This window comes from Triturus cristatus, chromosome 9, assembly GCF_964204655.1.
Source record: "Triturus cristatus chromosome 9, aTriCri1.1, whole genome shotgun sequence".
NCBI classification, from domain to species: domain Eukaryota; kingdom Metazoa; phylum Chordata; class Amphibia; order Caudata; family Salamandridae; genus Triturus; species Triturus cristatus.
The window spans coordinates 78752835-78766648 of record NC_140592.1 but is presented as its reverse complement, the minus strand read 5'-3'; positions in this window follow the sequence as shown (position 1 = coordinate 78766648).

Genomic DNA, 13814 nt, shown 5'->3' with positions numbered 1-13814 from the left:
AATATTTATTGCTGCCATACAGTGGGCTTCCTGCCCCCCGGATTTCTTGGGGTAGGGGCATAGCCATGCCCATGCTGGGCAGCCCTCAACCCTACATTAAATGCAATATATGAATCCCTGGCTTTCTAGTGAGCCCCAGGGGGCCAGAAAGACTGTTTCCTGATTGTTATGGCGCGGGCATGGGCATGCCCATGCAGGGCAGACCCCTCTCCTACAATTCGAAAAAATAAGTAATCCCTGGTGTCTAATGGGCTTTCTGCCTCACCCCCCGGGGGCCAAAGGGGGTAATTGCCCACATCTGCACCCCAGCAAGGGGGGCAGAAAGACTGGATTTTAAAAAAAGACCAAGTGTGAGCACTAGCCCTCCTTGCCCAAGGGGCCACTCCCTCTCTCCCTTGTGTCAAGTGGGTGGGTCCCTGCTTAGCGATGGCCCTCCAAGCAGGGATCCAGTGGGGAAGGGAACCACTGGAAAGGGGAGATGCTCGCCTTTATAATGCCACCTCCCCTGTCTAAATCAATGCTAAGGGGGCCAAGATATGTCCCTGAGCACAGATGCAGTGAAAATTAAATGAGCCGATTGGCTCATTTCACATGCAATGTAATGACGTCAGCGCACCATGCGCGCTGATAGTCTTTACAAAAAATTTAAACGGCTTGGGCTGCTGGGGAAGCTTCTTCCCAGCTCCCATGGCTAAAATTAAAAAAGTAAATGCCTCTGGTGTGGACACCGGAGGGATTTCCTGCCTCATATGAGAGGACAGCTTAGAGTCATCCTTGGCAGACGAGCACTGGAGTGGAGGACAGCATGGTGCTGTCCTCCGCACAGAACGAGTTAAAGACACATTCAAAAATTTAACTGGAATGGATTAACAGAAAGATTGTACTAAGTGGTTAACCAAATGTTTTGTACTTTGCTTTTGCGATTGGTATTACCTGCTGGTCGCAGATTTGCTTCTGGCCAAGTTGAGCTATGCATGTCATACTGCCAAGTTAATAAATATAAGTTGGGTAAAGAAGACATAACTGATTTTAATGTGTGTGTTAAATATTCCATAACAAATAATACGTAGAATTAAAGATGGCTAACAATAAATAACGGGAATGTTTCTCACCAAGTTGTTCTGAGTGACAACAAATTGACAACAAAAACGAAGAGGCTTCTCCTCCCTCTACCAAAGTTTAAAAAAAAGAAACTGCCCTGGAACCCAATGTCCTCCACAACTACACCTTCCAAAGCTGAGCCCTGTGCCCTTCATTAGAGCAAAGAACTAGTGCTGGCTGACAGGCTCTCAGAAAAGCCTGGCAGAGTAGCCTGGAATTCCTGTATGAGGTAGCAACAGTAGGTAATAATTTGTGTTACCCACTTTTGCTATTCCATAGCAGTGAATACAGTGATGTTTCTCACCAAGGGGGTTCTGAATGACATCAAATACCCATCTGTAATTTCATGTTAAGTCTGGCCACCAAAATCTGCTGCCCCTGTTTTCAATGGCTATGCAGTGCCAGAGGAGTAATAGGGAAGCCGTACATAACAAGACCTCCTCTTTGTCTTAGGGAGGTGGATCCTGCCCCTCACTGGGTGCCCATGACAGTAAGAGGGCAGACTATGAGGGTTTGGTGGCTGCAGCTGCTGGGGTAATGTTCGACTGGTCTGACCCAGGGCTGCCTTGACCCTGAGGACATGCAGAGGCTGGGTAGCTTGTGTCCAGCGGTGACTGGGTAAATATAGACATGGCTGGAAGCCCCTCCCGTGGCCACAAAAGGAGGGAAAGGCACATTGAGGGTGGCGAGGGGCCATGGAACAGCTCATGGACCTGGCCGTAGCCCTGCTGTACTGAAAGCCCTTCAGGGCTTAATCCGCTTGATTGCCGAAGAGATGGGAGCCAATAAATAGCATGTCCATAAGTGATGCTTAGACATTCACAGAAAAGCCAATTGTCCTCAACCAGACGTGGCTTTGCAAGGCCACTGTCGATTAAACCGCTCTGCCCAGTAAGTCGAGGGTGTCCAGTCCACAACTTAAAAAAAAATATCTTCACTGATTTTATTTTTAGCATATTGTTCTCTAGTGGTACAGCAGCATCGTAAAATACATTTTCCATTCCACAAGAGGTATATTACCGCAGTGCGGGGTCACGCAATGTAGATAGCCTGTACAACAAAGCAGTTAGCTGTGAATGCTTAACATAATAATCAGAAAATTGCATTTTGACAATCGTGCCATTACGAGTGGTGCGGTAGGAAATGAGCCAAGATGTACATGGGAAGTGGAGGCTTGAACCACCAAGCTCTCTGGGGTAGGGTGCAGTGTGAGGATGTTGGGGTCCCTTGGGGCAGGGCAGTGGTGGCAAGCAATCATCCAGCTCACAGGAGCCCCTGTGCTGGTCTCAGACTATGTCCCAAGCAGGACATCTGGAAGGGCTTCATTAAGTGCGAGTAGTGGTTCTAAGGGGGTAACTCCTGGCTGAAGCACCTATGTCAAGAGGTTTGTCTTCACGGCGCAGAGGGTAGGCTAAGGCCCAGGACCTTGGCTGCTCTCCTCACCACCATTTCAAATGAAGCGCCCTTATCCATAGCCACGGTAGTGGCAAAAATCATGCCAGTATCTGGAGAAGCGTCCAGTCTGCTGGTTTGTGCCAAATCCTCACACCAGTCCACATTGGTGTCAAAAGGCTGGTATTCTTCAGGGACCAGCGATACCACATAATCTTCCCAGAGTCCTAGCCCATAAGAATAGGGCTCAAGCTCCAACCTGAAAGGTATGGCTCCAGTCGTCCCTGAATGACTACCCTCAGGCTCCATGTCGGGGATTAGAATGGGGACGGTGGGTGGGTAAGGTCGAGGTGGCATAACTGGTGCCAGTCCAGATCCATCTGTGGATCCAAGGGGTCCAACAGGTGCTGGGGCCGGAGCTGCCGACATGGATCCAGTAGGGGCCTCTCCCAAACCTGTGGGGCCTGTAGGCGGAGCATCATAAAATTCTGAAGTTGAGCGGGGCTTCTGAAAAACTCGGGGAAGCGTGGTGCCGACACAGGTGTTGGCTCAACCCCAGAGTCAGGCCTTGTATGCCGACATTCCCTCGTCTCATCAGCCGAGGTGAAGTCCAAGACCTCTTCGACATCTTGTTCTTCTTCTTGCGTTAAGACTTACTCGAATGAGAAGACAACTTCGACTGCGAAGAGGATCTCGGACTCCGCGAGCACTTCAGAGATCTTTCTCTCTACCAGGATCAAGATTGTCACGGTATCGCACGCCCAGCCACTAGGAGCCTAAGGCATCGCTACCTCAAGGCCTTTGGGTTCATGGCGCGGCAAGCGTAGCAAGCCTTCGGATCGTGGTTGAGGCACCAAAGGCATCCAAGATGCGGGCCCGTCACCGACAGAGCGGTGACAGGCGCCGCAGGGCTTGAAGCCGGCCTTCTGAGATGACATACCTGCCACACCAGGAGAAGATCTCAAAAACACTTTGACAAAAAAAGTTTAGTCAAAAACTGACTAAGGGGTAGCTTTCCCTGGATCATCGATAAGGATAAGTTACTTACCTGTAATCCTGGTTCTCTTCCAGGGGTATACTCATCAAAGTCATAAGCAGTGAATTATTTCTGCCCACGTGCGGGATCCCTGAGCATATAGCAATATATATTATATATATATATATACACACACACATACATAAATGTATATACATATACAGGTGTATGCCCAGACCATAAAGTATACAATACTTCCAAACCCATACACCTACATATGTATGCCTACCTACATATATGTAAACATGCAGCCCCAACAACAATCCAAAAACAGGGCAAACAGCCAAAATTACATCAGTTTTACATGTATGAAAATAAGCCTCTCAAAACTCCTTGTAATAGAGACCATACACTGTAATGGTTTCATACAGGAATCCTTTATTTTCCAGAAAAAGGATGAACATGTAATTGTAGGCAGTTTGGCCCATAGGCTGCATAAGAATAACTGTCCTGGTACAGAAAGGAGAACTGGCACCTGCCTTTAAGACTTCCAAGATTCTAAACACTTTGCCTTTAAGAACTCCAGGGAACACTCTGCTCCCAGCATGCCCCACAGGTGACAGTTAGGTCAGTTCTTTTTGTAACCGCGAACTAAACCACTTTAAACCTTGTACTAACATTGCTCGTCCGGGGAGGAGGGAGGGGTGCTTATGACTTTGATGAGTATACCCCTGGAAGAGAACCTACAGGTAAGTAACTTATCCTTCTCTTCCAGGGGATACAATAGTCATAAGCAGTAAATAGAATAGCAAGCCCATACCCCACACTTCGCGGACGAGCAATCCAGCACTAGGAATAAAAAAACAATGATACAGTTTAAACAGACAATCAACCAAACAGATTCCTCAGGGATGCACGTCCAACTTGAGCATCTGCCTGAGCATCTGAATCTAAGCAGTAACGGTGAGAAAAGTTATGACCAGACCGCCATGTAGCTGCTTTGCAGATTTCTGCTATGGGAATGTTCCTGAGGAGGGCCGTAGTAGAGGCCTTTCCTCTGGTTGAATGTGCTTTAGGCCTTTCTTGCAGAGACTTATTAGCCAACTGATAAGCCAAAGAAATGCAGGAAACTATCCACCTTGAAATGGACCTTTTAGAAGCTGCTAAACCTGTATTAACAAGACCGTAGTTGACAAACAATCGGTCTGTCTTTCTTATACCTTTGGTCTTGTCCAGATAAAACTTGAACACTCTTTTCAAATCTAACGAGTGTAGGGCCCTTTCAGGAGGAGTAGAAGGATTAGAGAAAAAAGTAGGTAAGGTGACCCCCTGATTAATATGAAAATCTCACTTTCGGCAGAAAACTAGGATGAGTTCTGAGAACTCCCCTATTTGAATGAAAAACAGTGTAGGGTTCCTTACAACACAAAGCTGGTAACTCACTGACTCTACGAGCTGACATAATGGCCACCAAAAAAGCCACTTTCCAGGACAAGTGCTGCAGGGAGGACTTGTGTATTGGTTCAAAAGGTGCGCCCATCAGTTTGCTAAGGACCATGTTGAGCTCCCACGGAGAAGGGGCTCGTACTGGTGGATACACCTTTTCCAACCCTTCAAGAAAATCCTTCACCACTGGCAGCGTGGGTGACTTCCTATATGCCGTAATTGCCGCTAAGTGTACCTTAATAGATGTGAACTGCAGGCCTGACTTAGCCAGCTAAAAGATACAGCAAAATGACATGTTCTTGTCCTCTAACCGGGTCATGACCATTATTCAAGCACCATATTTAAAAACGCTTCCATTTGAAAGCATAGGAAGCCCTGGTGGAAGGTCTCTTAGCTTCCTTAAGGATGTTCATACAGTCCGCTGGCAAGTCTAAGTGCCCATACTGCAAGTCTTCAGGAGCCATGCTGTCAGCCTGAGTGAAGAGAGGTTGGGGGTGAAACACTCTCCCCTGACTCTTGGACAGCAGATCCGGACGGCAAGGCAATCTCCGGTGTGGAACCTCGGAAAGTTGTAGAAGGTCTGGGTACCACCACTGGAGCGATCAGAATCATCCTGGAGTTGGTCTTGTAGAACTTGGTGATAACTGCTGGAATGAGAGGCAGCGGAGGAAAAGCGTAGAGTAAGCTCTGAGACCATTTTATCAACAGAGCATTCCCGCCTGAACCTGGTTGGTGAAACCTGGATGCGTAGACGGGGCATTTGGCGTTTGATGCGTCTGCGAACAAGTCTATATCCGGTACGCCCCATCATCGAAAGATATCCTGAGCCACCTCGGAGTTCAGCACCCAGTTGTGCGCTTCTACGAACTCTCTGCTGAGGAAGTCCGCTTGGACGTTTAGAATGCCCGGCCCATGGACCGCCGTGATGGTGAGGCGTCATGCCAGTAGCCACTTCCAAATGGTTTGTGCCTCCTGGGACAGAATTCTGGACCTGGTGCCTCCCTGCTTGTTCAGATAAAACATTGTCGTGGTGTTGTCTGTCTGAATCAAGAGGGAGCTGGACTGAAGGGACGGAAAGAAGGACTTGAGGGCTAACTGGATGGCCCTCAACTCCAGCAAGTTGATAGGATATCCCCTCTCTGTATCCGACCATAGCCCTTGCACTTGAAAGTGATCCATATGAGCACCCCAACCTTGTAGGGAGGCGTCTGTAACTATGGTCTGAGTCTCTTGATGGAAGGGAACACCTTTCAGTAGATGTGACCGCTTTGCCCATCACATGATGGAGTCCCTGGCAGACTGTGGAAGAGTAATTCGATCCTCCCAACTGCCTGACGCTTGCACCCACTGGTCTTCCAGAGCCTGCTGCAGGGGACGCACGTGCAATCTGGCATTGGGGACGATGAATATGCAGGAAGCCATGGACCCCAGGAGAGAGGACACTTGTCCGACCGTCGGGTGGAGTGACTGCAGGAGATCTCTGCATTTCATCCTGACCGATGAAAATCTCTCCGCTAAAGGACACACGCTTGCCTCCACGGTGTCCAGCGACGACCCTAGGTAGTGAATTTTCTGGGTCGGATTGAGAATCGATTTTTTGAAATTTACTCGTAGACCCAACTTGTTAAGTAATTGGAGACTGTCGGAGAGATGCGACTGGAGTAGAGATGGAGTGGAACTCTTCAGGAGCCAGTCGTCTAGGTACGGATAAATGAATATTTTTCGCCTGCGGAGAAGAGCCGCCACCACTGCCATGCACTTTGAAAATGCCCGTGGGGCTGACCTGAGACCGAATGGTCGGACTCGGAACTGAAAATGGCGTAGAGCAATTTGAAAACGGACACATTTTCAATGTTTCCTTGTCTCCTTGATGTAAATGTGGGAAGATCTGGTGCAGGGCAAGCATCCAAAACTTTTCTTTTCAAGATGCGTAGGTCCAGAATTGGTCTGTACTCCACTGACGAACCTCTTTTTTCAACCAGGAAATATTGAGAGTATATCCCCTGGCGCCTCTGATGAACAGGAACGTATTCTATGGCTTTTTTCTGCAGAAGACTGTTTACTTCCTCGTGTAAAATGTGATGACACAGGCGGAGTCCTCCTCTCGGAGGAATCGATGGTGGTGGGGCCTTGAACCGTAGCAAATATCCATTCTTGACAATATTCAACACCCATTTGTCGTCGGTTATATGTCTCCACTCCTCCAGATCTCAAGTGAGTATCAAGGACCCCCTGGTACAAATAGAATATAATTCCTAGGACAGGGTAATATACAATGCGAAACAAACTCCTAGGCAATCTAAGCATGAATCAGAACAATTTAAGTGTGTCAGGAATAAGTTAATAAAATAAGCGTAACAACAAAATGATACAAAAAATACAACATTTATTAAATAAACAGATAGTAAGTGTGATACACACTAAGCGTCATCCTATTTTCAGACAAGATCTAGTTGATATATTTGTCATAGATAAAAGGAAATTGACTGTATTAATTAAAAATGAATACAACAAAATAATACAAATAGCATATTCATAATTCTTCACAATAGATGATATAGGTGGCAAATAATTAAATCTTCGACGCGCGTTTCGGCGTGGAACACACCTTCGTCAGGAAAAGCCACATATCTGGTTACTGCACTGCTTGTTGTTTGCTGTACAGTAAGTAGACAGATAGAAGATACTAAACAAAGACCTTATATAAGTCAATGCAGTCCGTAATTTTGTTAATAAAAAAGAAGGAAGATATATACAACCCAATTGGCGATTTCTTAGGTGGTCTGAATAGACTTTTATGTGAATAATAAAATTCGAAATCTGATATTATATGTTTTAAATCTTCTTGGTGTGGTTGATAAAAGTTAACACGCATTAATGGCGGTTCACTGTGGGAGGTTATGCTCTCCGTGGTGCAATACACCGTGTTAGCAGATTCCTAAATTGCTGCAGGACTTTTATCAACCACACAAGAAGATTTAAAACATATAATATCAGATTTCGAATTTTATTATTCACATAAAAGTCTATTCAGACCACCTAAGAAATCGCCAATTGGGTTGTATATATCTTCCCTCTTTTTTATTAACAAAATTACGGACTGCATTGACTTATATAAGGTCTTTGTTTAGTATCTTCTATCTGTCTACTTACTGTTTTGCAAACAACAAGCAGTGCAGTAACCCGATCTGTGGCTTTTCCTGACGAAGGCGTGTTCCACGCCGAAACGCGCAAAGATTGAATTATTTGCCACCTATATCATCTATTGTGAAGAATTATGAATATGCTATTTGTATTATTTTGTTGGATTCATTTTTAATTAATACAGTCAATTTCCTTTTATCTATGACAAATATATCAACTAGATCTTGACTGAAAATAGGATGACGCTTAGTGTGCATCACACTGACTATCTGTTTATTTAATAAATTTTGTATTTTTTGTATCAGTTTGTTGTTACACTTATTTTATTAATTTATTCCTGACACACTTAAATTGTTCTGATTCATGCTTAGTTTGTTTCGCATTGTCCACTCCTCCAGATGACATGCGATACTTCCTCCTACCGGAGTGGCCAACGTGTTTAGAGGAAGCACTCTCTCATTGGTTCAATGGCTGCTTTGAGGTAGAGGTCTGCTGCTTATTTTTCCCTGTTCCTCTACTTGGTCTCCGTTGCTGAAAATGAGACCTCTGCTGCTGGTGGTGACCCTGAGACGACCACTGAGAGGTTTGACCCCTCTGTTGGAATGGCCGTTTATCGTAGGAGCGAAAACGTCTGCGAAATTCCTTCTGTTTCTCAAGCCCCACAGCTTTCACCGTATCCAATTCTGCTTTCATCTTCGCCATTTCGTCGTCCGCATGCGATCCAAAGAGAGAAGACCCATTGAAAGGCAGATTGGTGATCTTCCGTTGAACCTCGGGTTTAAGGCCAGTCAAACGTAACCAAGCAGAACGCCTCGAACATATACCATGGGAGTACCCGTGGGCAGCCAGATCAGCCGAATCAGTAGAAGCACTAATTACCTGATTCGCCACTAGACCTCCCTAGTATTTCTCGAAAGTCCTGCTGATCGTCTTTTGGTAGTTTGTCCGCAAAGCGGCTCAGAGAATCCCACAAGGATCTATCATACCTCCTCAGCAGAGCGGAGGCACTGGCGACCTTCATGAAAGAGGCTGACGTGTTGCACATCCTTCTACCTATAGAGTCCATCAATTTGCGATCCTTATCCGGGGGTGCTGAGAAGGAAGACATATATGAGTGCGTCTTCCTAGCTGCCGCCACAAGGAGGATCAGATCGAAAAAATAACGGATCTTGGTCAGGAGCCTTGTATTTCTTCGCTATCCGGAAGGGCACAGAGCCCACTGTTGCTGGTGTCAAGAAAGTCTTTGTAGCCAGTTCAATAAGGCGCGGGACAAGAGGAAGCAAAGGCCGGACTGAAGAGCGGTGATGGAGAGTCTCGAAAATTACTGAGGAGGTAACAGTAGGGACCGACATAGTGATGTTCAACTTCTTCGCTCCTCTACAGAAAACCTAATTGAATGTGCTGAGATCATCAATTGGCGACACTCTGGATGGAGGTGTAGTCGTAAATGTTGGAGAATAATCTCTGAGCGAGGACCTGGTGGAATAAGACCAGGTTGGAGACCTATGTCGCCTTCTCTTCGGAGAAGAATGATAAGACTGAGATCTGTCCCTTGATCGAACATGGCAGGCATGTGGAGAGCGTGATCTGCGCGGACTCCTCCTTCTGGAAGAAACCACAGTCATGATCTTGATCTTCGTGGAGTTCTTCTTGGAGCCTCATTATGGGATGGAGAATCCCTTGACAGAGGTGGAGGAGAATAGGTACAGGATAAATCCGACTACTGAGGGCCTTAGACTTCCTACGTCGTGCCTCCTCACCAACCACCGGAGAGCCCTCCGGGGAGACCTGGACAATATTTAGTCCTGGAGACGATCCAGACCTTGAGGGCGATCGATATGCAGCTCTAACCTCCTCCGAGGCAACATCAGGTTCTCCCTAGATGTCGACCTGTGCTTCTCCCCTGACGTGGGGTGATGCATGGAAGGAGTTAGGGACCTTGCTGTCCTCAACAGCGACTTCGCCCTCCTCAAAGAGGACCTCGACGTCGACCGTCTATGATGCCATAGTGACTTCGACGGCGAGCGCTCTCACCTCCTTGACGTCGACTTCAATGCCCTCGTCGACCTACGGGGAGGCGACGGAGAGTGCCTCGACGCCGATGGGTGTTTAGATGTCGATCGACCCACATCTTGAACATACCTCGAGCCCGAGGCAGTACGCTTCGACGTAGAGGCCTTTCTCGGCGACGGAGACTCACGCCTTTTCGACGTCAGAGACTGTGTAGGCCGCTTCTTCAACGGTGGTAACGACGTCGACCGCGAACACTCCGGAATCTGCCTTTTCCTCGATGTTGCAGAAGCAGAATGATGCTGGCGTGGATGTTCCTGACGAGAGGAGGGCTCTTGACACGCAAGGCCACTTTCCAGCCGGGCTGTTCCTCTCTCCAGCACAGCTTGAAGGCGAATCCTCTCTCTGTCGCGAAGAGTCCTCGCAGAAAACTTCTGACAGTGATAACAAGGGTCTATCTTGTGACTGGAAGGAAGACAGGCGATACACACAGAGTGTGGATCTGAGATGGCCATCTTCTTTCCACAGGCTGGACATTTGCGGAAAAGAGCCGGAATTCTGACAGGAAAAAATGTTCTTTCAAAAAATGATGATAAACCTCTGCCAGCACAGGAACTGCAAAAAAACACCAAGAAGAAAAACAATTCCGGACAGAAAAGTCAGAAAACTGTTGAGCTCAAGCTCCAGGATCCTCACAGAAGGAGCCGGAAAAAAGAACTGACCGGTCACCTGTGGGGCATGCTGGGAGCAGAGTGTTCCCTGGAGTTCTTTAAGGCTTCCAAGATTCTAAACACTTTGCCTTTAAGGCAGGTGCCAGTTCTCTTTTCTGTACCGGGACAGTTCTTCTTATGCAGCCTATGGGCCGAACTGCCAACAATTACATGTTCATCCTTTTTCTGGAAAATAAAGGATTCCTGTATGAAACCATTACAGTGTATGGTCTCTATTACAAGGTATTTTGAGAGGCTTATTTTCATACATGTAAAACGGATGTAATTTTGGCTGTTTGCCCTGTTTTTGGATTGTTGTTGGGCTGCATGTTTACATATATGTAGGTAGGCATACATATGTAGGTGTATGGGTTTGGAAGTATTGTATACTTTATGGTCTGGGTATACACCTGTAAGTATATATATATGTATCCGTTGTCAGAAGCGACATTAGCGGAGTTCTTGGATATATATATATATATATATATATATATATATATATATATATATATATATATATATATATGCTCCGGGATCCCGCACGTGGGCGGGGATAATTCACTGCTTATGACTATTGAGGAGTATCCCCTGGGAGAGAACTGGCGTGGAAAAAAATAACTGACGTCAGCATGCTGGGTTGGCGACTATATAGGCACCATGCATCTCACTTCCAGTGCAGGTGACACCACACGGAGCCAAACGACGCCACCTACCGGTGCACAAGGGTACTTCTCAAACAAAATTTGTGGTTCCAGTCTGACACCTGGAGATAATTCAAAAGATGAGGAATCTGCGGCTAGAAGTCTCTATCAGATAATACAGACAGAATGGGGGTCACTCTGAGCATTTTTCTTCCCACAGGAAGGGCACTTAAAAAAAGTGAAGGCACTCCTGACGCTAAAAATGAAATATTTGCTGTCAGAAAAAAGGCAATGTCCACTCTAGGTGTTGAAACATTTTCAAATGACTTAAAGAAAAGAATTTGGAAAGATTTTCCAGAGATTTCTTGCCCAAAAGTCAGAATTCAATGCTCCAGGATCCTGACTGCAGGAGCTGGAAAAAATAACTGACCCGACTGTCACCTGTAAGGCATGATGGGATACAGGGTATACTGTGAGGTTCTTAAAGGCACAGTGCCAGTTTTCTCTACAATTCTTTGAATGACAGCCTATTGGCTAACAATGTCTCTTATTCCCTTTACTTTCAAGAAAGGTTTTTGAAAGAGTTTCTATAGTCATTTTTATTATTGACATTTTAACCTCTCTTTAGGCTGTATATATATATGTATGTAAAAACTGGGTACATAGTTTACACACACATGTATATATATATATATATATATATATATATATATATATATATATATATATATATATATATATATATATATATATATATATATATATATATATATATATATATATATATATATATATATATATATATATTACCTACTGGTGGTCGCCAGTAGGTAGTTATAGTTAGGACCACGTTTCCATAGGAAATCCGCAACATTCTATTTTGAATAACTTTGGCGCCGGTCGACGAATCCTCGCGAATTTTTCAAAATAGGTGGGGCGCTACGCTCCGCTCCTACCCTGAAAGTCTCGGGGGGATTCGTCAAGCGGGGGCCGAGATAAAAGGGGGGTCCCAAAACGCGTTTTTCCCATGCATTTTTCCATAGGACCTTTAGACACAGCTACAGCCCGAACGGCTGAACAGAATTACTAGAAATTTGGCAGAGAGGTAGTCCTCAGGTCAAGGAAGTGCCTTTTGTAGGTTTGGTGTAAATCTGTTCAGTAGATTCTGAGAAAATAGCCTTTAAATCAAGATATATATCTGAGCCAGCTTACGGTGCGCTTACGGTACGCTTACCGTACGCGTACGGTGGCGTGCGCGAGCGCGATTCTGATTGGCTTTTAGATCTTAGTAAACATTCGAATCGGCCGAAACCAGGAAGCGGCGGCCGCCATTTTCTCTCTCGCACTGAGAGTGATGATTAAAATACAAAGACCAAAAACATGTAAAGGGGCTGTTTGGACAGCTCCAAAACACCTAGCCATGTTGAGGGAGTCCCCAAAGATCCCCCAAGGCCAAAAACGGAATTTTTATTTTTTCGCTAATTTCGCCGATTACGCTTACCGTACGCGTACGGTAAAAATATATATATAAAAAAAAAAATATCCACACTCACCCCACCCCGTGTGCAAATGGTGCCCGAAGGGCACCATTTGTGCATGGCTTATATGTGGTGCGAAAAATTAAAATATTAACTTTCAAAACGAAGTGCATCATATGTCCTCCATGTGCGCACGGTGCGCGAAGCGCATCGTGCGTACATGGCCCATCTAGCGTAACGTGGGCACGCGGTGCGCGTAGCGCACCGCGTGCCCACCGTGCGTGCACGGCACTAACTGCGTAAAGTGGGCGCGCGGTGCGCAAAGCGCACCGCATGCTCACTGTGCGCGCACGGTGCGCGAAGCGCACCGTGCGCGCACGGAACGAACTGCGTTAAGTGGGCGCGCACGCCACGAATGGCGTAAAGTAACTTAGCATTTAAAAAACCGTACAAATTCACTGAAAAAACCATAGGTTTCACACACGTTATAGTTAGGAATTAGCATTTAAAAAACCTTGCAAATTCACTGAAAAAACCATAGGTTTCACACATGTTATAGTTAGCGGAAATTTTACTGATAAAAAACCAATGAAATTCCCCCGTTATAGTTAGTGCAGGCAACTATAACTCACGCGACCGCAATCTTCTGCTGATGACATATGTGTCTTTATGAAAAAAAAATATTTGTAATATATGTATAGCTAAAAATGTATGGAAGAAGACATGGGCAAATAAGTGTCCAAATACAGTATTAGCATCAGCAGAGGATTGCGGTCGCGTGAGTTATAGTTGCCTGCACTAATTATAACGGGGGAATTTCATTGGTTTTTTATCAGTAAAATTTCCGCTAACTATAACATGTGTGAAACCTATGGTTTTTTCAGTGAATATATATATATATAGAATTTAAGAGTGC